Genomic DNA, 27833 nt, shown 5'->3' with positions numbered 1-27833 from the left:
CCATTATGAAGTCATGAATTCAAACATTTTGCTGTGTTCTTTTTTTTGAAGATTTATTTATTTATTTTAGGGAGAGATAGAGTGTGCATAATTGGGAAGGGCAGAGGGAGAGGGAGAGGGAGAGAGAATCTCAAGCAGACTCCACCCTGAGTGTGGAGCCTGACTCGGGGATTTATTTCACAACCGTGAGATTACAACCTGAGCTGAAACCAGGAGTTGGATGCTTAACCAGCTGTGCTGCCCAAGCGTCCCCATTTTGCTGTGTTCTGATCCATTGCAATTATTGTCTTTTATTGATGCTCAGAATATGCCGTCTTAGTGGGAGCCTTCTCAGGTTGGCTCCTGAGTCCTATGGACACAACTCCACAGTCTTTGATAGTTTAATTGTTTTCTGACATGACAAGTTTTATACATCTCCTCCCCCATACCTGGAGTCAACTATTTTTCTAAAGAGCCCGGTTTCCTTGTAGTGGGAAATGGCATTTAAGGTCCATGATCTGGGAACCAGAAGCTAAAGAGCCATCTTTTTTTTTTTTTTTTTAAACAACAATAAATACTCTCATGCAGTTCCAATGGGTCAGAATTCCAAGGCAGTTTAACTGGGTGGTAGTGGCTAGGTATGTGAGCAAGTTGATGCTGGCATTGGTAAGAGATTACCATATGGACCTCTTCTTATGGATGCGTAAGTGTCATCATGACGTGGTGGCTGGTTTCTCCGAGAGCCGGTGATCCAGGATAGCCAGTAGCATCCTTTGATTCATTTTCCTACTAGACAATAGAGTATACTGCTCTGGCTTTAGATCCAGACCACCTAGTGCTAACACTTACTTAGTTTGGGGGGTTAACTAAGTTACTTAACTCTTTGTGCCTTATTTTCCTTAGCTTATAACACTGAGATAATGATACTACCTACCTTAGGGGTCCTATAATACAGAGTCTTTGTGAAGATTCTGACACTTAGCACTATTAGTAAGCTTTCAGCCCACTGCTGTTGCTGTTATCACCACCACCACTGGGATGAACTAAAGACCCAAAACCTAGCCAGTAGGTTGCCCTTGACAGAAATAGTCTTTCTTCCTGTTTGCCAAAAATTGCCATGACAGAAAAATTGTTTACAGATTCCAGATATCCAAACTATGATAGAAGATTAAGGGCTAGAGAATTATAGCCACACCTGTTTGATTATGTGTATGGAGGATCTTTCATTCCTAATTTGTGTTCATGGAGATTTTTAGTGCAGGATATGTGTCCATGTAATGTAACCCCAGGAATCAGCCAAGTAAGCTCCCCCAAACCTTTTTATTTTAAAGTATGGATCCCTAGGAAGTTCAAAAAAAAAAAAAAAAGAATGCACAGGGAAGGTCCAGTGGACCCTTCACCTAGTTGATACCCCAGTGGCAACCATTTTTGTAACCATAGTACAGTATCGATTTTCATTGATTTTCATTCACTAAAAATTGAGCAGCTCTTATATGCTAGGTTTTTGAAGGCTAAGTGATTAAAACTGACCTTGAGCAGTTCATTCCCTCTCTCTGGGTCCTCATTGTTTTATTTCTAAAAATGCTTTTTTATTTTGGCTCTTCATTGTTGAAACTTGGCATTAACAGTTTCTTTAATGCCGAACATTGTTATTTCTCACATTCGTATTTGCCTTGTTTTAAAACAATTTTTGCATTGTGTCCCCATCTTTCATTTATAATCTTCACAGCATCAGAACCATGTTGCCTGCATTGTCTTATTTTAATCACGTGCCAGTTTTGCAGTGCTACCAAGTCTGGATCTGAGAGGCAGCTTGTGTGAATCATTTACATACATTTCTGTTTATATTCCCCAGATTAATTTGCAACTTTACATTTTTTATCCAATTGCATGTTCAAAGCAGAGTTTTAATAATTCATTTTAAGAAGGAATTTGTCATAAGTAGGATTTTAAAATTGGCTCAAAGAGCAGAAGCTATTAAACAATAGCAGAAACCAGACAATATGTAGGACTTTAAATAGTAATTGTTAAGCATTTGAATGTTCCCAAAAATATGAGTCTGTGTATCTATGTGTGTCTCTACATGTTATTTCACTAGGGACTTGCACAGATAGGTTTTGCACAATATCCTTGCTGTTATTGTCAGCCATAAACAAATTACACGTATTTAACAAGTTAATGTCAGATTGGCCAGGAGCCACTGGGAGGTGTGTACTTAGTGACATCAGCTGGCAAAGAGCCCTAGTAACAGGGAGGGTTGGAAGGGTAGTGGAGGGAGAGGGAGCAGTAGGGAGGGAGAAAAAGAGAGAGACAGAGAGAGAGACTGTATCTGGGGATTCTGGCAAGGTGAAGAGCTGGTCTGTTTGGCAGGACCTTCCCATCTGGGATCCATCTGTGTTTCCCTGGAATGGGACAGGCAGCTCTAGTCAGTGAGAAATCGCAGATGTGAGAGAGCTGACACATGTCCAGCTAATGAAAGAAGGAGGAAGGCTGGTCTCAGATTGGGCTTTGAAGATTAGGAGGAGGAAAAGAGGAGCTTTTTTATATTTATTTCGAATAAATTTGGTATATTAAGAATCTGGATTGTTATAATCTGGGCATTTGAGGTAAGTACGTTTTAATTTAGTTTTAGGGGCTAAAGTGGGCAATTGTCTGCCTTTCAAAGCTTTTTACTTATTTCAGATTATGGTCATATGAATTTTTTTATATTTGATGTGGGTTTAGCCTTTAGCTACTCATTGTTGATTTGATGCTTCATTTTGTTCATATTTCTGTATCATTTTTTAGGTGCCACCTTTATATTTGAATGCCATGCTTTTTTGAATGGAAACTTGAATCAGATGTAACATGAATTCTGTGGCTAGGAAAGTAGTCTCACAAATATTTCTGTAAGGTATTCCACATAGAGTCGATGATACTTTGAGGGAAATTTTTTTCTCCCTTAGTATGCATAACACAAATAGGCAGTGTAAAAAGATGGCTCATAGAATACTCTTCCTTATTGTCAGATTTTATTTCAGTGTATTCAGGTAAATTACAACTAAAAGTGAATTACAGTAAAACTAACAGTATCTTTTAATTTTAATATAGTCAGCTCTTTTTTCCTTCAGTACATTTTACCCCTATGCTGTTTTCGTCTGTTTACTTCCTATATACAAAATAAACAAATAATACCACAAATCTGACTTGAATTGTGAGTTTGGAGTAATTTTGTCATAAAATAAATTCATGTATACATAGCTATTGTATTGTAGTCCTTGTTATTTGTGAAGTGTAATTTAGCTTTTTGCTGTTTCTGTACATTGTATTCATGTCTTCCAGGCCTCCAAATCAGATACCTAAGGGAAGAGCATGGGTTTGGGAGTTACACATATTATACAGCCATTTTTCACTGGTTTTCTGATTTCAAGCAGGCTACTTACTCTGAGTTTTTATTTTGTGCAATTCCTGCCTGTTACCATTATTGGGAAAATTTGTCTGGCACATAGAAGGCATTTACGTTAGTTTCAGAAGTTTCTGGATGTTTATTACTTTGTTATAATTGGTTCCTAAACCCTTAGCTTTTTTTTTTTTTAAGATTTTATTTTTGAGTAATCTCTGCAGCCAGGGTGTGGCTCGAACTCACAACCCCGAATCAAAAGTTGCACGGTCCACCTACTGAGCCAGTCAGGTGTCCCATAAACTCTGCATTTTTAACTCGCAGGCTAAGAATGGATCTTTTCTAGAACTCTAGTTTTCAGGGTACCTTCCTCTCACTGCACCTCTCAGATCATCTGTATCTGTTATAAATGTTACATGCTTTCTTTGTTAAGCCTCACTATGATTATAAATGATTTGGAAAGTATTTTAAGTATTGTAATGTAAATGAGCCTGTTATAGCAGAGCAGAACTTCTGAAAAAGTCAACAGGAGTGAGATACTGAATTATACTGTTTTGTTACAACACTGTTTAAATTTTTTTGTTTTTGAAAATTCTACTAGTTCTCAAATAGGAACTTAAGAAAATACATTTATTTCTTAAAGTTCTTCAGCCTTCACTTATGTCAGTTGGGTAATTATTTTAGGAGGACAGTACAATTCAGTTTTTTCTTTCAATGTTGCAGTCAGATTTCTTGAAGTGGGGGGAGACTTTTTAAAAGAATCTTTTTGTAAGTATTCTATTTTGCCAGGTTGGCTAAATGATGCAGTAAGAATTTTCCAGTTTCTGGGGTTTTTTTGTTTGTTTTGGGGTTTTTTGGTGGGGTTTTTTTTTTGTTTTTTTTTGAGTTTCTAAATTTTGATAGGTGAACAAAACAGTTCAGTATCTTTAGGGACTTGTCTGAATATCTGAGAAGGGCATTTGGAATTTACATGATACTCCTTCAGTGAGCAAGCACTAATTGCACCCTGGGAGATACGCTCCTCGGTCGAGTGGGGAGAAGATGACTCACTGAAGTGTAGGGTAGGCTGTGTCCACTGTGAAGGGCTTACAGAAGGGATTTGCATATGCTGTATGTCCATACTAGGAGTGCTGAGTTTCAAGAAGCATTAAAAAATGGTAAATGATATGCATTTTGATATGTCAAAGATCCACTGACTTTAACTAAAGGTAGTTGATTAAAAGTCCTAGAGAACCACACAGTTCAAGAGACCGTTGCTTGTTACTGAGGTAATAACCAAGATAGTCTTTGAGTTGAATGCTAAAAATCATAGCACTTTCTGAAAATTGTGAAAGCATTGTGAGAGGCTTTAATGTGATGCAAAGCAGAAACCTTTTTTTTTTTTTTTTTAAGGTAGGCTCCACGCCCACTGTGGGACTCAGACTCATGACCCCTGAGATCAAGAGTCTCATGCTCTACTGACCGAGCCAGCCAGGTGCCCCAGAAACCTAAATTGGTTTCCAGGAATGACCCAGCCAAGGATTTTTTCATATCAAGGGGCCATGTTAGACTGAAATTCTATATTAAAACAATGTCACTGAACTGGAGATGAGGATAATGACATTTAAATTACATCTTTGGAATACCAAGGAAGGATGATGAGTTTGAATAAACATCTTTTGTATACAACTGGAAGAATTCAAATGAATCCGAAAGATTGGATGAATCAGTTATTGAAGGTTATTTTAAGTCCACTCAGTGCTAGAAGTGCTCATAGGTCCCCAGTGATGACCAATGAAAAATGTTGGGATTGCAGAGGCTCTTAAGGACAATCTAATCAAATATATTATTTTATAGATAAGGAAAATTGAGGGAAGGGTAGTGGAGTGGTAAAAACTCAGGCTGGCCTAGAGTTTAATTACGCTAGTTGGTGGTTGAGCTTGGACTGGAACTGTCTTCTGAATTTTCAGTACATTAATTTTGCAAACATTTTTTCATTGCCTGTTGTATGTGATGATACAGTAAGGGATAAAGAAGTCACATAGAGGAGATAAAGTGTACATGAATGCACAAAAGTGGATAAGTCCTGGAAATTACTGCCAACTCAGGTAATCAGAGCACCTTTCGAGACACAGTATTTGATCAGAACTTAGGACAGAATGATTTAGACTCCTTGTCCAAAGAGGCATGGTGGGTGGATGGAAAGGTTCAATTTCCATTAGACCACAGTGCCTTAAACCAGACTTTGTCAAATGCATAGCTGCACAGTGTTAAATTTCTATAATGCTTTTGAGTATGCTTTGCTGCTGTTATCTTTCCAAATCCAAGAGTAATTGTGTGCTTCTGAGATACTTATCTGTATATATACAGATTCCCCCACCCCTTTTTTAAACAGCAAAGTCTAATTTAAAAGGTTTCGACTATGGACTGTGTGGGTTAATTTTCCCTCCAAGTTCAAGTCAATAAATCCAGGAAATAGTGATGACTCTATCTAGCGGAAAAATAACCCACTATAACTGGCTTTTATATTCTCACTGGTTGATGGGCTTTCCAAACAGTGTTCAACTTTTAAGACAGGTGGCATCACATTTATGCTGGGAAACTTAAAATGCATATGGATTTACTTTTCTAAAGCATGCCTAAACCTGAAAAAGCAACTCTGTGTGCTTTGTTTAAAGCAACAGCTTGTGGAAATGCTGTTATCATTCAACCCTGAGCAGCTTGTTGGAGATACCTAGCAAGGTACACTTCTGTATAGAATATATATATACACACGTATGTAGTTGCTTCTCATAGCTGGGGTTCTCAAGTAAATAGAATATGTATTTTCATTTGGTTGTGGTAGTTAGGACTGGTGGAGGAAAGGCAGTGAAAAGATTGTGTATAGACTTTGGCATTAGTGACCATGAGTTGATTTAACCTTCACCTCTAAGCCCCAATTTGCTCATTTGTAAAATGGGAGTAAAAATAGATGTTCTTGTGGGTTCTAAGAATTAAATTAAAAAGTAACAAGCGTGGTGCTTCTGCATGGATACTGAATAAAATTTATCTTCCCATATGATTTTTCTTATCCCCCCCTTAAACATCAAAGTCACAGTAAACCAACAGACTTAGTTAAAATGTGTTTCTTGCATATTTTCAGTAAGTCTCCAACTGACAGGGAACCAACCCTGCTTCCTTAACTAATTCTTAGTCATGGGAGAAGGGTGCATGTAGAGAATGCAGCAGCCTTAAAAACTCAAACCTGTTGCTGTGTGGCAAGCTGTTAATGTTTAGGGACCTTGCATTACTTACCCTGCTGGAAGAGCTGGGGGATGGGCCGCTTGGAGGGTGACAGATGTGCCCTGTGCTGCCGGCGGGCGCGTGCCGGCTCTGTCCCTCTGCTCCCAGCACCAGGTGCAGCTATTGTTCTGGCTGGTCTCTCTTCATCCGGCCTCGTCTGTTACTCTGCTCTTTCTAGCTCATTGTTTCTGTAGGAAATTAGCATTAAAAACCCATCTGAAACCCCCATGTCCCTCAACTGCAGGTGACTGTTATTGGCCCCAGCTGCCACCCTTGCGCTTGATTACTTCCATATGGGTCTGTGCAAAGAAGTAGTAGCCATTTATTGATTTCCACCACAACCCCCACCTCTATTACTCAAACTATAATACCCTGAAATCTATTAGACCCCCAGTAGGCTGTATAGCTCAGTTGGCACTACAACTGTGATGAACGTTTTACAAGCAAAACTAATTACACCATCTCCCCCTTTACCACCTCCTACCTAAATATTAAATGTAAAAAAAAAACCCCCAGATTGTCATAAGTGGAATAGTAAATCTTTTAAATGTCTGAAGATGAATCTCTTTCTGAGTGGTAAAGCTTTTTAGATTTTGGATGGGCTTCTATGGAAAATTTTAGTCATTGGTTTAAATATTTCGTACCACACCCATAACATTCAAGCAAACCATGCCCAGGAAGCTCCTAGGGTGGGGGTGGGGAACACAGAAATTTTGCCCATTTGCTTTTCAGTTTATTAAATTTAATTGGGTTGGGCAGTATGTTAGGAAAGGGGCCTAGTTTAAACTGATAATATGTTTTGTGGGAAAACTGCATGTAGTTAGAATTAGTTAAATCCTTTAATTTTTGCATTTTGTTGTTTGACTTCTGTGTTTGCACAAATGGTTGTTCCAGTTTATTTATTAGGATAAATACCACAGTGAGAAATCCGGTGTCCCAGACTGCTTTCCTCCTTCATCCATAAACAAATTTAAGTGTTCTATTTTGGTTATTGGTCTCAATCAAGATTGTAATCTCAGACAGGTTACCAGGCTTAAAACCCTAAATCGAAATTCTTCTTGGCTCCTGTTTGTGACCTTGACAAAGTCACTACTCCTATCGATGAAGAGAATCTGGTACCAGAAGCTTTTACAAGTAAATAGCCCAGAAAATCATGGGGGAGGTAATTGCCTAAGATCTTTTGGCTGTTCAGTGTTTAGCTGTGCAACACAATCTTAAAGTAAAATCTTGAGTTTATAACTTTTCAAATTAAGGGTTTTAATAATTCTCATATTTAAAGCAACAATTTGGATGTTTTCAGCTTAGCTATGTGGTACTTATAAATACAGAATTTAAGGCCATTTCTCTTGGGAAAATGTCTTTTTGCCCTTCTTCTCTTTCCCTCCCTCCTTCCTTCCCTCATTCCTCCATCCTCCTGCTTTCCTTTCCTTTTCCTTCCTTCCTTCTTTCTTTTTTCTTTTTCTTTCTCTTCTGGAATTTGGAGTTTTAAAAGGTCCTAGAATTTGAAGAGCCCCTGGCAGCCAGCACTTAACCTGACAGCTCCTGTGAAGGCAAAGCCTCCAGGTAAAGCGTGATTGCATTTGGAACAGGTTAGCATTTGTAGTTTTTGAAGAGTCTTCTATGAACTTTTATTTTTATTTTATTTTTTAAAAAAGATTTTATTTATTTATTTGACAGAGATAGAGACAGCCAGTGAGAGAGGGAACACAAGCAGAGGGAGTGGGAGAGGAAGAAGCAGGCTCATAGTGGAGGAGCCTGATGTGGGGCTCGATCCCGTAACGCTGGGATCACGCCCTGAGCCGAAGGCAGACGCTTAACCGCTGTGCCACCCAGGCGCCCCTTCTATGAACTTTTAAATCTGCTGCCTCATTTAAGCAGTGGAGGTAATAGACATTTAAAGAGGTCAGGAAAGGGGAGCGTTAAGATTTGAAAGTCTCCTGGCACCAAATTAAGTACCTTCTTTGGAAGTTTGGAGCTAGAAGAAGTCGGGACTGATTGTAAGGAGGCATGATACTGCATCGGATATTATCGTCTTGAGGTGTGTGCAGGTGTTCTTAAAAGTTTTTCTTTTTTGTTGTTCGTGAAGAGTGGGGTTTTCCTTTAGTGGCATGTCTGAAGAGGAATATAGTTCTTTTATTCTTTCAAGGGACAAGGAGTATGAAGTCCAGTGTGAGACTGATTTTCTCTTCATCCCTTTTAATGAGATGAGTTGTCCATACCATTCCTGGGTCTAAAGCCATGATGAAGCTGACAGTAGCTATGTTTTCAAAAGCAGAGGATACTTCTGTTGTGCCAAATAAGGAAGCATGGCAAATAGCCACATGTGCTTTGATAGCCCAAAGAACATTAATAGTAGAGACTCTTCAACGGGACGGGGACTGGAGTGAGGCAAATGAAGTACCTCAGCAAAAAATCTGAGGCCTCAATTCCGCGGTTGGCTCTGCACTTAAATTTTGAGCTGTAGGCACCTCACTTCCACCTTCCCATCCTGGCCCTGCTCTTCAGTAATGTCTGAAGTAGGAGGAAGATGGCAGATTTGGTAATTGATACAGAAATGTTGTTTTCCATCTTTATTTTGGAAAGTGAGTAAAATTAAAGTGTTTGCCTGTTTTAACTAATCAAGGGAACCTTCTCTTTGAAAAGTGTGTCTGGGGGAGGGGCAGGAGAACCATTGACTTGTCTTGGGAATTTTATTTTCTGGAGTCATTTGCAAATACTTCAGTACAAGTATTTGAAGGTCCTTCAACTTTTTGGTTTGTTTCTTTTTAATGTGCCACTTTATTGTATTTTCTCACATTTTGCCTATACAAATCAATACATACACTTAACTGGACAGATAAAAATAGTGAATGAGTTTGAAGGTAGACGTTGAGAGAATATTCCATACTCCATATTTTCTGCTCTTTTGAGGGTGATTGCTCAGTACCCTTTAACTTTATTTTGCAGTCTCATCTTGCTGTGGCTTTACCCATATCTATATGCTGATGACTCCTGAATTTGTATCTTTAAGTCATGTTTGTCTTTTGAGCTCCAGAATTCTCTTACTGCCTAATGAACATTTCCAGTTGTCAAACTTGATTTGTTGTTCAGATACGCTATAGTTACACTAATTTTTCAGTCTTACTGGTTTTTGAGAAAGATGTATTAAAATTGTCCACTATGATTGTGCATGGTCCATTTCTCTTTGAAATTCTGTCAAAATTTTGTTTTTGAACCTGTGTGGTATACATACTTTGTTCAGGATTCTTATATTTTCCTAATGAATCATTCCTTTATCATTTGGATAATGACCTTTTTTTGGTCCTGAATCGTGCTTTTTCGATTAAAAGCCTATTTTCACTAATATTAACATTTGCTAATCCATTTGCTTTTTTTCATTTTTTTTAACCTTTCAGCATTGCTAGGGTTTAAACATGAGTCTTATGAATATGAAATACTTGGATTTTGTTTGTTTGAATTCAGTCTAGAAATATTCCTTTACTTGATAACTGGTCTGTTTATGTTCAGTGGATTACTTCTTTTTTTTTTTTTTTAAGATTTTATTTATTTATTCGACAGAGATAGAGACAGCCAGCGAGAGAGGGAACACAAGCAGGGGGAGCGGGAGAGGAAGAAGCAGGTTCATAGTGGAAGAGCCTGATGTGGGACTCGATCCCAGAACGCTGGGATCACGCCCTGAGCCAAAGGCAGACGCTTATCCACTGTGCCACCCAGGCGCCCCCAGTGGATTACTTCTATATTTAGACTCACTGGTATCATTTTAAGTTTTTTATTTTCCTTTTAATTCCTTTCTTTTCTCTCTTCCTTGGAGACTGAAAAAATGTTTTCTGTATTTCTTTTTGTTGGACTGTTAATGTTAACATTTCCATTATTTTGATGGCTATTCTAAAATTTTATCATGTATAGAGTACTTAAAGTCTAAAATGTTAATTAACATACTCATCTTTTTTTTTTTTTTTTTAACAGTTATCTTAGAACACTTCGTGATTTAGCAACTTCTCAATATATTACCGCTGTCTAGGATTTGATTTTCACTTTGTTTTATACTCACCCCTAGTTAAGAGAATAATTAGTTATTATTTTTACGGCTAACATTAATTTAGGTTTATTACCAAATTATCTGCTCATATTATTTCGTGTTTATTATAATTTTTCCTTCTAGGTTAATTTTCCTTCCTGCCAAACTAACTCTGTTAATAGTTCTTAGAGAAGCAGTTTATGGATGGTAACTTCTTTTTGTTGGTCTGAACATTCACTTTAATGATGGTTAATGGAGGTTTAAGGGTAAAGGCTGGCAGTTATTTTCCATCAGCACTTGAGTGGAGATTTGTGGTGTTCTGGAGATGTGAAGTCTGCTACCAGTCAGGTTGGTTTTTGTTCCTTTGTTGGGTTATATTTTCCTCTGTGGTTATTTCTAAGATTTCTGCTTTGGCTTTGGTGTTCTGCTCTTGTACTGTGGTGTGGTAAATTGTGGATTTATTTGTGGTACTCAGGACTTAGTGTACTCCTTTAATCTGAGGAGTCAGGTCTTCAGTTCTGGAAAATTCTTATCTGTGATCTCTTTGAGTAGTGTCTTCTTTCTGTACTCATTTATTCTTTTATCGCTTTCTAGAATTCTGCTAGATGCATGTCGGGGGACTTAGTGTACTCCTTTAATCTGAGGAGTCAGGTCTTCAGTTCTGGAAAATTCTTATCTGTGATCTCTTTGAGTAGTGTCTTCTTTCTGTACTCTCATTTATTCTTTTATCGCTTTCTAGAATTCTGCTAGATGCATGTCGGGGGACTTAGTGTACTCCTTTAATCTGAGGAGTCAGGTCTTCAGTTCTGGAAAATTCTTATCTGTGATCTCTTTGAGTAGTGTCTTCTTTCTGTACTCTCATTTATTCTTTTATCGCTTTCTAGAATTCTGCTAGATGCATGTCGGGGGACTTAGTGTACTCCTTTAATCTGAGGAGTCAGGTCTTCAGTTCTGGAAAATTCTTATCTGTGATCTCTTTGAGTAGTGTCTTCTTTCTGTACTCTCATTTATTCTTTTATCGCTTTCTAGAATTCTGCTAGATGCATGTCGGGGGACTTAGTGTACTCCTTTAATCTGAGGAGTCAGGTCTTCAGTTCTGGGAAAATTCTTATCTGTGATCTCTTTGAGTAGTGTCTTCTTTCTGTACTCTCATTTATTCTTTTATCGCTTTCTAGAATTCTGCTAGATGCATGTCGGATTCTCTTAATGCTATTCTGTTTCCTGTCGTTTGTATTTTTTACCTTATGTCTCTGTGTACTGTGTTCTAGGTGATTTCTTCTGCTCTGTCTTCTAGTGTTCCACTTTTAAACTCTGCCTGATATGTGCTTAAAAATGTTCATTGGGGATTTCCTTTCTAGAAATTTTATTTAATTCTTTTACATATGTGCTTTAAAGAAACCCATGTCCAGTTCTCTCATTATATTCTTTATATCCTTAGTGACTTTTTAAAAATTAGATTGAGGTGTTATTTATATGCAGTAAAATTCATTCTTTTAAATGTATAGTTTTATGAATTCTGACAAACATGGATAATCACATAGCCACTACCAAAGTCAAGGTAAAGAATATTTCCATCACCCTCAAAAAATTCCCTTCTGCCCCTTTGTAGTCAGTCCCCTCCAGTAACTTCTCTCTAGCCTCTGGCAAACACTTATCTGTTCTCTGTCCTTAAAAGTTTTGCCTTTTCCAGAATGTTACATAAATGGAATTGTATGGTATGTGGGCTTTTGTATCTGGCTTCTTTCACTTAGCGTAATGCATTTAAGATTCGTTCATGTTACTGTGTGTATCAATAGTTTTTTATGGCTGAATAGTATTTCATTTTATAATAAAGTGACCAACCGTTCCAGCTTGTCCTGATCCTCAGACACCCCTTAGTTTTGCTTTCCATTTGGATTTTAGAGTAAGGTCTGTAGATTAGATAGTGCTGTGTTGTTAATGTCAATTATTTTGGTAATGGACTGTGGTTATACAAGTGAATATTCTAGCTCTTAGCAATTACACCCTGAAATATTTAAGGGTGGGGTATGATGTTAACTGCTTATCCTCAAGCAGTTTACACAAAGTAGGTAGGTAGTTTGGTAGAATGAGTGGATGGGTAGATAGTAGGTAGATAGATAATGAAAAACAAATAGGTCAGATGATTAGTGAATTTAGTTGAATGGTATCAAGGGAGTTCTTGGTACTGTTAGTGAATGTTTGAGGTTTTTTTTTTTAAGGAATATTTCTAAGTTGAGATAAAGGAAATGAGTATTGAGCAATAGATACCGTTAACAAAAGAGAGTATTGATAGTGAATGGTCAATTTAGGGCTGCCTGCAGAAGTAAACTTAGCTGTTGTCTGAATGATAATAAACACTGTTAGCCTAGGGGATAGCAGATGCAAGAATATTCCAGACGGAGAGAAGCCGTGGGAAGATCTTGTGGTGGGAATGAGCTTGATGTGTTCCGTGTGTAGAATAACGGCCAGTTTAGCTACAGTGTAGTACATGAAGAGAAGAGGACAGAGAGGAAGTTAGAGAGATAGGAGACAGCTCCTGCACTTCTCTAAAGCAGGGTGAAGAATTTGGATTTTATTATGTAAGAGTGATGGGTGCCGATTGAAGGGGAAGTAACATGACCTCATTTATATTTTATAAAGATCACTCTTCCTGTGGTATAGAGAAAGAATTGTACGGGGGCATGGCTGAAAGCAACAAAACCAGAAGTAAAAAATGGTAAGTTTGAATTAGACTCATGGTAGTAGAAGATAGGTGATTTTGGTATGTTTTGGTGGGAGGTTGAGTTTTCTTTTTTCTTTTTCTTCTTCTTTTTTTAAATTTTATTTATTTGTCAGAGATAGAGACAGCCAGCGAGAGAGGGAACACAAGCCGGGGGGGCGGGTAGGAGAGGAAGAAGCAGGCTTCCAGTGGAGCCTGGATCAGCCCTGATGTGGGGCTCAGTCCCAGAACGCCGGGATCACGCCCTGAGCCAAAGGCAGACGCTTAGCGACTGAGCCACCCAGGAGCCCCCCGGGAGGTTGAGTTTTCTGAACTTCTTGATGAATTGAATATTGAGTGAGGGAGAAGAGTACTTTCAAATAATTATCACATCTGCCGTCATTGTTATTCATCCATTTATTTAAATACTTATTAAGTGCTCAGTCTGGGAGAGACAGATAGATGATTAATAAGTGATATATGTAATCTACAATATATATGTTTTATATGTTTTTTAAATGCTTGATATATATATAAAAAAATGAGAAATGCTGGGACACCTGGGTGGCTCAGTTGGTTGGGCATCTGTCTTCTGCTCAGGTCATGATCCAGGGGTCTTGGTTTTGAGTCCCATGTCAGGTGCCCTGCTCAGCGGGGAGGCTGCTTCTCCTTCTCTGCCCCTCCCCCTGCTTGTGTGTTCTCTTTAACTCTCAAATAAATAAATAAAATCTTCTTAAAAACTGAGAAATGCTAAGGATAGAGGAAAGGGCTTAAGAAATCCAGGTTAAGTTGAGGTAAGTATAGAAAGGGTGAGGATGGTCCCACCTAAAAAGTGGTGATTTTGAGCATGTAAACAGATGATGGATAGAAAAGGTCAGCACTTGACGTGACACCCTGTGCCTCTTACATATTATGATTGAGTACATATTATGATGAAGGTTGGGGATGATAGTTCCTTGTGGGGTACAGTCTTGACTCTACCTGTAATGTTGCATGTATCTTTTTGATCATAGGCAGGAAATAACAAATGAAAGGCTAAAGAATTTGGAATAAGGTTTAAAGAAGTATAGCTTTCAGTGAGGCATGGAAAGATAAATGTGAAACATTCATATATAGTAGAGGACTTATTTAATATTGAAAATCTCTTCTCTGCAGATAATTTGCAAGGTCTTTTCTACTGTACCTAGATAGATTTTGAGGTAGCAAGTGATAAAAGATTTAAAAGCCCTTAAAACCAGCAGAGAACCAAGAGCCAAGGAATTTGAAGACGGATCCTAGATTAAATGAAGCTATTGCTACTCACCCCTATGCTAACCTTTTAGCTAAAACAAAAAGTAAAAACCTTGTGTTTTTACCTTGTTCTCATCATCTGGTTAGACAACACCTACGTAGAAGAGTCTTAGCCTCACCTAGTGAACCAGGAAAGGGTATGCAGTGACGAGGTGCTACCCAGGTCAGCTGTTCCTGTATGAATAAAAGTTAGCCTGGCGAAGATGAAGAGAAGAGTCCCTGTAAAATACGAGGTCAAAGTAGAGGATAATAAGCCTAGAAAGGTAGTCAGTGCCTTGGTTATACGGCATAGTCTGTGCTGCTTTCAGGAGCATTGACAACTCAGAGTTTGTTATTATCTTTGTTTTTGTTTTTAGTCAGAGAGTTATGACTTGATTGGCATTTTGGATGATGGAGGTTTCTGGGCAAAAGGAGAATTTCATAGGGGCAGTTTTAGAGTCAGGGAGACCATTTTGAGATGAATAATCTAGGCAAGAGAAAGTGACAGTCGGCATTTTGTCTCCTGTAGGTTGAACAGAGAGGGTGGGAGGGTTTGAACTGGATTGGGAGAAGGGTGTGATGCAAAGTAATGATTGGTTTTAAAATATGAATGAAAATGAAAAGACAGGTGATCAGTTGTTTGTTTTAATGTGGCCTGTGAAGGGTTTTTGTGCTTTTCAAGGGGCAGTTTAAAAAGGATGAATAAGCTTGGGTGCTGTATGTATTTTATTAGACATTTGGGGGTGGCAAAATAATTTCTGAAATATTTCTAGCAACTTTATTTTCATTTTTTTTATCTGCAGGATGAAAAAGTAAATTCTGGGGTTCTTTTTGATTAAATTAGCAAACCATATGGTGTTTACACAGACTGACTGCTATGCGAGGTGGCTGTGTTATTTTTCTCTTTCAGGATATGCTTTACCTGATGCCAGTGTTCTGAAGCATTTATTTTCTTGTGAACAGTATGTGAAACAATTATTCTGGTCATATTCTTTCTTTATTTTATTTCACTTTATTTCACATATTTTTAAAATTTTAATTCCAGTGTAGTTAACATATAGTGTTATATTTGTTTCAGGTGTACGGTATAGTGATTCAACAATTCCATATATTACTCACTGTTCCTCAAGATAAGTGTACTCTTAATACCCTTTACCTATTTCACCACCCTCCCACCTCCTCTCTGTTAACCATCTGTTTTTTTCTCTATAGTTAGAGTCTGTGTTTTTGGTTTACCTCTCTCTCTTTTTTTCCCTTTGTTCGTTTGTTTTGTTTCTTAAATTCCACATATGAATGAAATCATATGGTATTTGTCTTTCACTGACTGGCTTATTTCACTCAGTATTACACTCCGTAGATCCATCCATGTTGTTGCAAATGGCAAGGTCTCCTTCTTTTTTTATGGCCGAATAATAATCCATCACACACACATACATACACACACACATCCCACATCTTCTTTATCTGTTCATCTGTTGATGGACATTAGGCTGCTATTGTAAATAAAGCTGCAGTAAACGTAGGGGTGCGTGTATCCCTTTCATCCTAACATCTCCTTAGTGCTTTCATATTCTCTGGGTAAATACCTGGTAATGTGGTTACTGGATTATAGGGTAGTTCTGTTTTTGATTTTTTGAAGAACTTCTGTACTGTCTTCCGAAGCGGCTGCACCAGTTTGCATTCCTACCAGCAGTGCATGAGGATTCTTATTTCTCCACATCCTCACCAACATTTGTTGCTTCCTGTGTTTCTTATTTTAGCCATTCTGAGTCGTGGGCGGTGGTATCTCATTGTGGTTTTGATTTGCATTTCCCGGATGACGAATGATGTTGCGCATCTTTTTGTGTATCTGTTGGCCATTTGTATGTCTTCTTTGGAGAAATGTCTGTTCGTGTCTTCTACCCATTTTTAATTGGATTATTTAGGGGTTTTTATATTGAGTTATGTAAGTTCTTTATAATTTTTTTTTTAATTTTTATTTATTTATTTGAGAGAGAGAGCATACACAGAGGGAGAGGGTGAAGGAGAAGCCCTATGTGGGACTCGATCCCAGAGCTCCGGGATCATGACCTGAGCTGCTTTAACCAACTGAGCCACCCAGGCGCCCATTTTTGTTTCGTTTTGTTTTTAAGTAATCTCTATACCCAACATGAGGCTTGACCTCACTACCCCAAGATCAAGAGTTGCATGTTCTACCAACTGAACCAGCCAGGTGCCCTATTCTTACATGTTTTGGATGCTAACCTTTTATCGTAAATGCCATTTATGAACATCTCCTTAGGTTATATTTTAGTTTTGTTGGTTGTTAGCTTTTGTTTTTGATGTAGTCCCAATATTTCATTTTTGCTGTTGTTGAAGAAAGATGTTGTTATGGCCAGTGTCAGAGAAGTTAGTGCGTGTGCTCTCTTCTGTGATTTTTATGGTTTCAGGTCTTCGTATTTATTCAAAAGAAATTACTTTCTTTGGAGTAGGAGACCCTAAGGAAATGCTGGAGTCACACAATACAGCAATTAAGTTGTTCTGCCTAATAAAAGGTCACATTTAGGTCCTTAATCCATTTTGAGTTTACTTTTGTGTATGGTGAAAAAAGCGGTCCAATTTCATTCTTTTGCATTCTGCTATTCAGTTTTCCCAACACCATTTGTTGAAGAGTCTCTAGTCATGTTCTTTCTGAATGCCTCAATTGATGTCACCATTTGTGTAGTGTTTAACCCTACTTTTCTATTAGTTTAATATTTAAAAAAACCTAAATCTTCACTACACGTTTATATAGTGCTTTCCAACCTTTTCACATCATAGCACAGAGAGAAATTCTGATTGGCCATCCCAGGCTGAGGAAATCAGTATCTCAGTACACCCAGTCTTTCACATCTCTTCATTGTCTCTGGGCATACAGCTTAGGAAATTCTGCTTTAATAGAAAAGGTATAGAAACCTTTCTGTATTGCATTTAATTGGAATTAGAAGAAGAGTTCTAGGCTATACTGTGTATCAGATACGCTAGGTAGTTGCTATGGTTATAAAAGTGAAAAGCTCTAGGAGCTCCATGGGCTAGCAGAAAGAGACAGGCACAAACAAATGGTGATACGATATGACAGATGACATTGTGCAGGTGTCTATAAGGGGCTGTGAGAGTGCAGATGTGGGAAAGTTTAAATCTGTCAGAGTGCAGCTGAGGAGTCTCTGAGTGGGCTAATGAGGTGAGTTTTGAGTTGGGCCTTAAAATAGAAGTTTCCAAAGTGACTGAGTCAGGGAAGTCAGGCAGTTTGTGGAGAGGGAACAGTCTGTTCTATAGGCTCTCTGTTTGATTTCTATTGGAGAGCTTCTCTTAATACATAGGTAGATATTGGAACTTAGAAGTTTGCTTGATGGCAGACATGGTATTTGCCCTGCCAAAGCACCCATCTACCTTCCATTTATGTTGTTTGGATTCAGTACGCACTGTATTAATAGCCTTACATTTGCATTGTGCTTTTAATTTTCAAAGCTTTTTATCTTCATAATAGTCCCTCAGGGATGGGGAAATAAAAACCAGGTGGTAGTATTTTTATTTCTACAGAGGAGAAAAGTGAGAGATTGTCATCATATCAGCATTTTTTTCCCCAGGCTTGGTCTTTAAGACATAAGAATATAAAATCTTGAAGAGAAATTTCTATGATGACTGTCAGTTCCCAGATAATTTATTTTTCATTTGCTTGATTCCAAAGGGTGCTGTCTAACAGGAAGAACCTCTCACAGTTCTCTGGGCGCAGCCATAGTGCTAACTGATGGTGGGGCAGTGACCAGGAGGGAGCCAGCAACGCAGACAGCATGGTTGCTGATCACAGAGCTAACAGCCTGACATCTGCAAGGTGCAGCTGTAACTTTTTGCTGCAGCATATTTGTATTTCTGCTCCTGCTTGCTGAAGAAGCACAGGGTTTGGAAGAAGAATGCAAGATAAACCTTTCCAAACATAGAGTGTGCTCCATCTCTAGGACTTATATTCTGTATTGGATGGTGTTGTCCATAAGATCCCAGAGTTGGTTCTTTTCCCAGTTCATTTATTGCCATGTTTATTCCATCTTCCCCTATACCAATTTTAGTTTAATGCCAAAATAAGATTGAGCTATCTTAACAGATGAATTGAGTAGGTGCTAATTGCGTCACTAAAATGTTTGCCAAAGAGAGCTTATTTTCTAGCTGGTTTTGACCTGTTTCTATCCTTCAGCCGCTCTTGGAAAACACAGTAGAAATATCTGGTTATGTTTTAGGGTGTCATTGTTAAAATAGTAGTTTAGTGAGCAGTGATGGCTATTGACCCTTTACGTTTGTGCCTATACGTCATATTTATCCCCTTTTCTTTTGGAAATAGGGATTTTTGGAAATACTGAAGGAGAGAACTTTAATTTTGAGGAACTGTACTGGGAAGAAAAGGATGATCTTGGTGTGGAGCCAACATTTTCAAAATTTTGGTTTAATTTTTCTTACTCCTCAAGCCCATTTCATTTGACAGAGTGGGCCTGCTTTGTCAGAAGCCTCTCTGATTGTCAGTTGAGGACATAAATGGGTTCTTACATAATAGCTTCTACTTTTCAGTGGTCTGACTTCCCTGGGCCCACTTCAGCTGTAGACTCTACATTTACCTTCACAGATTTGGAAAGAAGGATAGAAACTGTAGAGAAATAGGAAGTCTCTTTGTGCTAAGATCAGTGTTCATTTCTTTTCTCTTATTAAATCCTTGGTCACAATATACAAACCTGACTGAGTCCTCATCTTACAATAATTTACTCTTTCAGCATCATTCAATGTAGATTTCTTTTGCTATAAGTATAGGCTCTGAAGTCCAAACAGAGCTCTCCCATCTTCTTAACTTTGACTATGTGATCTTGAACATAATTTAACTTCCCTGAGCCTTGTTTTCTGGCTGAGTAAAATGTTAATTATGGTGGTACCTTCCACTGTTCTGGTGTTGTATAAATAAAATATTAATAGAGTGCTTATTAGCACCATTCTTTGCACATAATAAATGTTATGTTCCTATTTGCAAATGAATGAATGGAAGCAGGAGTAATATTAGCTATTATTATTATTATTGTAGTTGCTTCCTGACTTCTGTTATTCTTCTGTGCGAGAAAGTTGCTCTACTTAAATCTGAAGTAAAATGGAAACCTGCTTTATTATCAGTATGGATTAAGAAAAGGTGTATTGTGTTCACGAATATCTGAAGAAAGGCTTTTTAAAATCAGCTTTCCTTTGTTATCACTTGGTCACTTTTTAATGCTGTAGAATAAATGGCTACGTAATACAATTAACATCAAAATGTCACAACTTACATAAGCATAATATAAACAGTTGCAGAAACAAGGTAAGACCAAAGGTTAATGGCCTCCTGCCAGCACACACACACACACACACACACACACACACACACCCGACTTTTTTCCTTTATAGCTTACTAAATTGGTGTTTGTACACCCATTCAGATTTTATAAATTCAGAAATTTCCACATCTTTAAAATTTTGTACTGCTTTCTAAGGCAGTTTATAGGATTGAATTACATTGCGTGTTAGTTTCTTTGGGAGTATTAGGTGGTTTTTTTTGTTGTTTGTTTGTTTTTTAATAAATCCTTGGAAATGGTAGAGTTGAAAAGTCAGGGCTATGAATAAATAGAGAATTGGGGCCTAAGTTGCATATTGATATGGGATAAGCAATTCCTATTAGTTTGGGAAAAGAATCCTAACCAAGGGAATTTTACTAAGTGAACGTGTGCTTGCACCCATTTGCTACTACTTCCCCTTCAGAGTCTTTCGCACTTTGTGTCTCTTATCAGGTTGTGGAGTTACTGTACTCTGCAGTGTCCCATGAGGCTGGCACAGCATCCCTCTGCTTGCAGTGCCTACAGCTATCATCCAGAGGGACCAAACACATGGCATTGTTGTGTATTTCCAGATGTCTTCTCTGTTTGGATGACTTAGAGCTTAAGAAGGGTGTTTGCTTTAGAATAGCAGAAAAATTGTTACTTTGGCATAAGGCCCACCCTGGCACCATTCCCACATCTGTTATTGATTAGAAGTGAATGCTGGTCAGTCAGGATGCAAGAGCATGGGTCTGATTATCAAGCTTACCCTTCAAGGATGAAAAACAGCAGGAAATTTGAAGGATGGCGTAAGCTGGCAGTACAGAAGAGCTGAAGACGGTTTCATAGCTATCATACAGAGATCTGATGTACAGATAGCCTGAGTGATTTCTACATGCCAAAAAGATATTATACCATGAGAAACTTACCGAGAGGAGGGTAACAGAATAGGGGGTGGAATCCTTTCAAGCTGATTTTTAAAAATATATGGAATTCAGATAAAATGCACAGATACTGTGTTCAGTCTAATAAGTTTTTTTATAGTTGTCTACTCTTGTGTAACCATAGTCTTAAATAAAATTTAGAACACTTTACCAGTAAAATCCTACTTACCTCCTGCAACCAATATCTCATTTCTCCCCCTGCATTTCCATTTCATGTAAATGGAATCATATAGTATGTATTCTCTTGTGTCTGGCTTTTGTGTTTCTGAGTTTTATTTAACATAATTATGTGAATTAGTGGCTTTTTTCTGTTGTATGGAAGTACATCAGTTCATCCATTCACATGTTGGTAGACATTTGCTTTGTTTCCAGTTTTTTACTGTTATGAATAAGACTGCTGTAAACATTTTTGTGAGCATAGTTTTAATTTCTCTTGGGGTAAAATTACTCAGTCATTGGGTGGACGTATGTTTAACTTTATAGAAAATGGCTAAGCAGTTCTCCAACAGTCCAAAATAATTGTACCTTTTACACTTCCATCAGTAATGTATGAGAATTCCTTATGGTCCATATCCTGCTTAACATTTTTTTTTTTTTTAAGATTTTTACTTATTTGTCAGAGAGTACAAGCAGGGGGAGTGGTAAGTAGAGGGAGAAGCAGGCTCCTCGCTGAGCAAGGAGCCTGATGTGGGACTCGATCCCAGGACCCCGGGATCAGACCTGAGCTGAAGGCAGACACTTAACCAATTGAACCATCCAGGCATCCGTTAACATTTTTTATTTTAGTGTTTCAGTGAGCATGTGATCATAGCTCATTATGATTTTATTGTGCATTTCCTTGATGATTTATGATGTTGACTACCTGTATGTATTGGACATTGCTATATCTTCCTTTCTGAAGATGTGTTAATCTGTTACATCTAAACATTGTTCAAATCTCACTTTCAGAAATTAGGTTATTTTTGTTTATATTGTTGTTTGTCAGAATTCTATATTCATCCTAGATAACAGTCCTTTGTTAGATATATGAGCTGTGAGTAATTTTTTTTTTTTAATCTATGGTCTATCTGTTCATGTTCTTAATGGTATCTGTTGATAAGCAGAAAGCCTTAATATTCATGAAGTCTAATTGATCAATTTAAGAAAAATTTACGATTTGTGCTGCTTTTGTGACCTGGCTAGGAATTCTTTGCTTACCATAAGGTCATGAAGATACTCTTCTATTCTTTTTGTAGAAGTTTTCTGGGTGTTAGTCTATAATCCATGTTGAAATAGTTTTTATAGATGGAATGACAGGATTGAGATTAATTTTATTTTCTATTTGGCTATCCAGCTTCAGCAATATTTGTTAATTTTCTTTCCTCATTGAATTGATTTGGCACCTTTACTAAAAATTACTTGCCTTTAACTTTGTTCTTTTTTGAGGTTGTTTTGACTCTGCTGTATCCTTAATGGTATCACATAAATAACTTCTTGGTGTGTTTATCCCTCTTTTTTGCTCTTTAATGCAGAGATAGTCTTGAATTTCTAAAACTTTTACAAAATTGGAAATATACATTTTATGTAATTTCAATGAAAAGTTGTAGAGTAATATTACTGCACAGTGTAATTTCTCTGTTATATTTAAAATAAAGTATATATATGTAAAAGCAAGGAAGAAAGTATTAAAATAAGAGTCCTTTGGGTTATCCCCTATTAGAAGCAAAGCCAGCATTTACCTTGTTTTTATTTGGATTTAAATCAAGGTTGAAGTTTTGGTCCTAATTTCCCATCCAGATTGTTTGTTTTATCCTGATTGATTTTTTTTTTTTAAGATTTTATTTATTTATTCGACAGAGATAGAGACAGCCAGCGAGAGAGGGAACACAGGCAGGGAGTGGGAGAGGAAGAAGCAGGCTCCCAGCCGAGGAGCCCGATGTGGGACTCGATCCCGGAACGCCGGGATCACGCCCTGAGCCGAAGGCAGACGCTTAACGACTGCGCTACCCAGGCGCCCCTATCCTGATTGATTTTTAACCTGATAGTCTTATTATTAAGAAAATATGTATAGCTCACTAAGAAATACCTAAGAATTGACTTAAATTTTAAAAAGTTAAATAAAATCAAGTGTGTGCTGTGTTCTGGCCACCAGAGTTGGCAGTGGAATACAGCAGTGATCGAGACAGACATGGCTCCAAATCTCAAGGGGCTTTTGACATGAGAGGCAGAGGCTGGCCTCTTCTGAAACAGAAATGAACAGATTATGCATTTGTGGTCTTGTGATGTAAGTGAAATTTTTTTGATCTTCGTATGCAGCAGCTGATAAACATGTCAAAAACAATCACCCAGCGGGGGCATCTGGGTAACTCAGTCAGTTGTGCATCTCTTAATTTCGGCTCAGGGTCATGAGATCCAGCCCCGCCTCTGGCACTTTGCTGAGCATGGAGTCTGCTTGAGATTCTCTCTCTCCCTCTGTCCCTCCCCCTGCTCATACTCTCTCTCTGTCTCTAAATAAATAAATAAATAGAAATAAAAATAAATAAAATCTTTAAAAAAAATCACCGAAGAAAGTGATATATCTTACCATTTCGGTAGGACTCATCTGCAGCGTACAGATTTTTGGTTTTGTTTTTTAATGAAAATATGTCCTGAAGCCTTAGTATACAACATGAACATTGGGATGAGTGAGTATGGTTTGGTTTTGTCAGTTATGTAGTTTCCTGAGTGTCACCTTCTAAAATTTTTTTTGCAAAGATTTGTTTTGTACCTGTGCTCAGTATCGTAACTCAGGTTCTTTTTTTTTTTTTTTTTTTTTAAATAAGGAGGGGATGTTTTGTTTTAATCCAGAGGAACCCAGAGGTGTTAGCCTATGTTTTAAAACTCACATTTGATAGTGGTACAAACGGCTGTCACACTGAATAATTGTCAAGTCATTATGAGGGTTTCCGTTGCTCACTAATCTGTAGGTATAAATCTGGATTTTTAACCAGATGCGATTGGTAAAAATTAGTTCTTGGGAGAGTTTATGCTGTGTAGGCCATCTGTTCCCTCTGCTCAGACAGAATGAAAAGTTAGCCTTAAAATCTGTAAGCAAGTGAACTAAGATGTGTTAAGGTGGACAAGTCTCTAAAGGAGACACCCCTGGATTTGGTTGCAGAAACACTAGTGTATGTGGATATACTCTTTATCTGATGAACAGGAGCCTTTGTTTTTAGCTGATTCTCCACAGTGGCCATCAGCCTGTTTCATCATCTAATACAGTGTGATTTGATCGTTTTTATAAGATGCAGCTAAATCTTGCCTTTTTTGTGTGTCTCCACTTCCAGTCTACTTGAGGTCCCCTCTTTTAATTCTTAACCACCTAGCTATATCATGAACTCCTTGAGGGTTGGGATTTTAGCTTCATGTTTGTATTCCATGCGCTTAGTACAGTGCTAGGGCCATGTTAGTCTTTCAGTAATGATTGATGAAATGAGTCATCTTGGCAACTTCTTGCTTTAAGAATGACAGCACTACGTTTTATTAAACCAGCTTCTTGGGGCGCCAGGGTGGCTCAGTCAGTTAAGTGTCCAACTCTTGATTTCAGCTTAAGTCTTGATCTCAGGGTCGTGAATTTAAGCCCGGGGTTGGGATCCATGTTGAGATCCATGTTGGGTATGGAGCCTACCTAAAAAACAAGAACAAAACAGACCAAAAAACCAACTTCTTAGTTTTTCCACATTCCCTTTCAGATTTGCCTTTGAATGTGTATGCTTTTACGTGTTACTTCAGTGAAAGTTATCTCCTTTTTCCCTGTATATTATATCAAGGCTTTTTCTATGTTGCTGTATATATATTTGTCATTATTTCAATGGAGAAGTACACCCAGAATGTGCATTGTTTTAATCATGTAACATTTACAATTAGATTGTAAATTTTTTTTGTAATTTGTAATTAGATTGTAGATTAATTAGATTGTGTTGCCATCTACCAATCCTTTATACAAGAGCACTGTTGTATTAATTCGAGGAATCTGTTGTTTCAGTTTAGCTATTACTGTGAAGTTGTTTTAGCCACATGGTAATGGGTCTTTTCCCAGGGCCACAGCCCAAGCCCCTTATCCTTTTCTGGTCTCATTTTCTTTGCCTTAAACGTTTTAAAGATTTTATTTATTTATTTGACAGAGAGAGAGAGACAGCCAGCAAGAGAGGGAACACAAGCAGGGGGAGTGGGAGAGGAAGAAGCAGGCTCCCAGCGGAGGAGCCCGATGTGGGGCTCAATCCCAGAACGCCAGGATCGCGCCCTGAGCCGAAGGCAGACGCTTAACGACTGAGCCACCCAGGCACCCCCGGTTTTGTAGTTTAAAGTTCTTCAACTGAGTGGGGAGATACAATTATTTTTATGAACCAATGCTTTGAATATAATGTTTGATTAGGTTTGGGGTGTGTCATCTTTCTGAGTTCAGTATGTTTATATGAAAGGTCTTAGTATTTTATATTAAGTAAATTATATTAGGAAATATTTTAAAATCATTTTGAAAAGGATAAAATTACACACAATTGAGTGAATTATTTGTTGAATTAAAATAATAAATTACAGAGGGATATTTGTTAAATATATGTTAAGTCCTGAGTTACCTTGTTTGGATTTAGGTGGTGACCATTTCCTCGGTTGCATTTTTTCTGCAGGGAGTGCTATTGTAGTATGCCTTCATTTTCAGTACTTTCACTACCAGAGGACAACTATCTCAAAATGCTAGAAGCATTTTCCTGTACCCTGTCTTCTACCAACTGTACCGTGCATTTAATTGTGGGCTTGCTCTCTATTTTCCTTCTTGATTGCATAGTCTCATCTTTGTCATTAGGTTTAAGTGACATTTTGGTTTAGATTTTAACCTCAGCCCATTCAGTAAACTCTAGCCAGCTTATACAGCTGGCTTCTTAGTAGGTGCAGTAGAGGTAATAATAATAGTGGATGATAATGGTGGTGGTGGTATGTTTCATGAAATGGTTTGCAGTTTAGAACAGGATTATTAACTTTATTTCCTGATGACAAGACAAGTTGGACAGAGAGGCCGACTTGTCTATTTTACATAGGTAGTGAACCGTTTTAGATGTTCTTATTTGTTTAAGCATGCACTGTATACCAAAAAATGATATCTTTTAAACTCACAGTGAGATTTTGACAGGTTAACTGACATGCCTTTGGTCATACAACGAAGTTCCTGGGATTGTATCCTAGGGCAGTTGGTCGAAATTAAGAGCATGCTTTTACCTATCTATTCCTCTCAGGTGGAGTAAGACTGGGGTTCTAGGGCTTCTGACTTTCAAATTTTGGTTTTCTGTCATGCATCCTATTGCAAATAATCTGTGCCATTGTTACTGACCCTAACAACTTGTCAAAATTTTGATTTCAAAAATGAGGTCACTGTAACTAGATCGTAATTCTTCTGTGTGAAGAAAGACTTAACATGTTAGGAATGCTTGGCAGCCCACTGGATGTCTTATCATTCTCCTGTAGAAAAGGAAATTTAGTGAGAGAGCAAATGAGAATATTTATAAGCAGTGTTCCAAAAGGATTCGAGGAAATTGATATTTACCTATTACTCCCACATGTTCAGTTCCATTTTTGTGTTCCTTTCCATACTGTGACCATATGTATCTTTTTAAATAAATGATTGTAATTATACTGTATATATCATTTTTTATAGGAGGCCTCCCCCCACCAAAATGCACTGTATGCATTTCCCCAAGTGTTGAATTATTTTCATAATTACAATTTTTAATGCCTTTACAGTTCACATTGACATGCAGTTCTACCATTTAATTAACCATTCCTCTGTGGTATAAATTGCTTTTTCCCTTGAGTTATTTTCTAAGGACAAATTCCGAGGAGTGAGGTCACACAGTCAAACTGTAAGAAACGTTTTTCTGGCAGAGAAATCGTTTTTTAACCACACTAATTGAATGTCAGTACTTTAACATACATTTATTTCTGTGCCTTTTCTTCCTAGTACATTAGTAATCAGATACTGTAACTAATGGAAAGTAACAAGCATATAGATAAAGCTTTACAGTTTGAATTGGAAGTACATCATTATTTTCTCCCAAAATTCACTATCCCATTTTGTTATGTGAGTGGCAGAGTGATGAAGGACTGGTTTCGGGAATGTGGAGAAATTGATATTAAAACCTTGGCCATGGTAAATTGAAAGTAAACTTTAGGAGGAAAGCTTAACTATAGAAGAAAAGCATGATTACACTTTGTGGTTGGCTATTGAAATAGGAGTTTAATCTTTTTGTCCTTTGCACATCAGTCTCAATTTGATATTTTCCCCACTCCCCTAAAAAGGCAGCTAATTAATGGGTATGATACTTTATGTTGTGAAAGGAGTGCCAGTACATGCTCATGTAATCCTATCAGTGTTGCAATTAATTAATATTCTTTTTCTCCTTATTTTAAAGATGAGTAAACAGAGATTGCTGTTAATGTTGCTTCTTTACCCAAAACAGTGGAACTTGCTCATCCTATCCTCTCTGTGGGTTTTAGGCAGAGATGGGATTCATGAAAGCCATTCAGATTCTGTAACAGATTCTTGCACTGAATATGAGTTAAAAATAGATAAAATCTTAAGATCCTTCACAGTCAGGAGTTTCTAAATAATAAAAAGTACTTTGTGGAGCATGGAAGGCCAAGGGGGCTTATAATAGAGAAGTAAAGACAGAAAAGCAGCTCTGAATCAGGAAAAAGTCCTGTGATCCCACAGAGGTATATATTTTGATTGGTTTTTTTTTTTTTCCCCTTAGGAGATTTATAATTAGGGCATAGAAATTCAGGTTTGTCCTGGTTTGAAACTGGGAACTGGATAGCTTTTTAAGAGTTTTTTTGTGTTGTTTTTTTTAAAAGATTTTATTTATTTATTTGACAGAGGTAGAGACAGCCAGCGAGAGAGGGAACACAAGCAGGGGGAGTGGGAGAGGAAGAAGCAGGC

The 27833-nt window shown here is 37.7% G+C and overlaps 1 protein-coding gene across 8 annotated transcripts in view; it reads left to right on the top strand.

Moving 5' to 3' along the window:
* The window catches only part of CBFA2T2 (CBFA2/RUNX1 partner transcriptional co-repressor 2), a 157980-nt gene that overhangs the window by 59538 nt on the left and 70609 nt on the right, over positions 1-27833 (top strand). The window contains exon 1 of one of the 8 annotated variants that reach the window (XM_034641443.1): positions 181-2585. The exons of 5 other annotated variants lie outside the window; for them this stretch is intronic. The gene's annotated coding sequence lies outside the window, so the exon portion shown is untranslated. Of the gene's footprint in view, positions 1-180; positions 2586-13277; positions 13354-27833 lie in introns of those variants that run through there. 2 more of the 8 variants (XM_034641444.1, XM_034641441.1) reach the window with 2 other exon arrangements.

This window comes from Ailuropoda melanoleuca, chromosome 13 (genome assembly GCF_002007445.2).
Source record: "Ailuropoda melanoleuca isolate Jingjing chromosome 13, ASM200744v2, whole genome shotgun sequence".
NCBI classification, from domain to species: Eukaryota; Metazoa; Chordata; class Mammalia; order Carnivora; family Ursidae; genus Ailuropoda; species Ailuropoda melanoleuca.
Note: the sequence above shows the minus strand (reverse complement) of the source record. Positions and strands in the feature narration are given on the sequence as shown.